Source organism: Microcebus murinus, chromosome 12 (genome assembly GCF_040939455.1).
Source record: "Microcebus murinus isolate Inina chromosome 12, M.murinus_Inina_mat1.0, whole genome shotgun sequence".
Lineage (NCBI taxonomy): Eukaryota > Metazoa > Chordata > Mammalia > Primates > Cheirogaleidae > Microcebus > Microcebus murinus.
This window is the reverse complement of record NC_134115.1, coordinates 60929313-60931036: the sequence shown is the minus strand read 5'-3', so window position 1 is coordinate 60931036 and position 1724 is coordinate 60929313. Positions and strand designations below refer to the sequence as shown.

General features: G+C 36.9%; 1 non-coding gene across 1 annotated transcript; it reads right to left on the bottom strand.

The window, feature by feature from the left end:
* Positions 1–1084: 1084 nt before the first annotated feature.
* LOC142874629 (U4 spliceosomal RNA) lies at positions 1085–1231 on the bottom strand. The gene has a single exon (XR_012922291.1). It is a non-coding gene; the product is annotated as a U4 spliceosomal RNA (small nuclear RNA).
* Positions 1232–1724: the final 493 nt, after the last annotated feature.

The window sequence follows — 1724 nt, the reverse complement described above, 5'->3', positions numbered from 1 at the left end:
GGTGAGGCTCTCAGGGGAGGCAGGGAGAGGAGGGAGCCTTGCAGGACCCGGGCAGGAATGTCAACTTCCTGGGCCAGCGGCCCTCAGCCTGCGGTATGTATGTATCAGAATCACAAAACCACAGTCCTGGGCCTCTTTCCCAGATAATCCGAATCCCAGTGGATCATGGACAAGGTTCAGGAATTTATTTTGGAGGGTGGGGCTTACGCATTATTAAGACTCAGCCATACTTACACATCTTTATGAAACGTAATCAACATGAATAAGCTGTACATATTTAAAGTGTACAATTTGATAAGCCTTGACATGTGCTTACACCCATCACTGAGAGAGTGAGCACATCCACCACCCCCAGAAGTTCCCTCGAGTTCATCGTCACCCCTCCCCACCCCAGCCTCACTAACCTGCTTACTGTCACTATAGATTAGTTTGTGTTTCCTAGGATTTTATACAAATGGAATCAGACGGCATGGGTATCTTTTCGTCTGGCTTCTCTCACTCAGTGTGATCATTTTAAGATTGATTTTGAGATAGGCACACATTTCTATCAGTAGGCTGTTCCTTTTCATTGCAGAATGGTACTCCATTGTGTAGGTGTACAATAATTTTTTTATCCATTTACCTGTTGAGGGACAAAGAATGCTGCTATGAACATTCGTGTACAACTCTTGTAATGCACATACACTTTCATTTGTCTTGGGTAAATACCTAGAAATAGGATGGCTGAATCAAAAAGGGTAAGTTTAACTTTTTACGAAATGCTAAATATTTTTCCAATACAGTAGTACCATTTTACATTAAAACCAGCAGCATAGGAGAACTCCAATTCACACTTGGAATGGTCAGTCTTTTGACATATTTAGCCATTCCAACAGGTGCTTCCTGGTATCTCATTGTGACTTTGAATTTGCATTTCCCTGATAACGAATGATAAAAAGCATCATTTTGCATTCTCATTTGCCTTCGCTAGACCTTCTTTGAGGAAGCATCTGTTCAACTCTTGACATTTTTATTAATAAGCCAGGTTCTTTGTTTTCTTATTGAGTTTTGAGTCTTATTATATATTCTAGATGTAAGTCCTTTAGCAGATATATGATGTCCAAATATTTATTTCCAGACTGTTGCTTCTCTTTTTATTTTCATAACAATGGCTTTTGGGAAAAGATTTCAATTAGCCCTAATCGAGCCTTGGATAAACCTCATTGGCTATGATACCACACTGCACAAAGCTTACAATGTCTTTTGAAGTTTTCAACTTGGTTAAGTCTAATTTATCAAATTTGATTTTATCAATTTTGTTTTTGGTGACATATCTAAGAAATCTTGGCCTGATCTAAGGTCACAAAGATTTTCTCTTTTGCTTCCCTCTAAAAAATTTATAGTTTTCAAAAAAAATTGATAGTTAAAAAATTAGGTTTTACTCAAATGGTCTTTGATCCATTTGAGTTAATTTTTGTATATAGTGCAACATATAAATCCAAGTTTTTGTGTTTTTGGTCTTTTTTTTTTTAACATATGGATATATAGTTGTTCCAGCCTTTGTTGAAAAGTTATCTTTTCTTTGCACCTTTATCAAAAATCAGTTGTGCATATATGTGTGGATATATTTATGGACACTTTATTCAGGCTCTTTATTTTGTTTCATGGATCTCTTTGTCTTCATGCCAATATCATGCTGCTTTTATTAGTCAGTTTATAAGTCTAGCAATCAGGTAGTGTGAGCC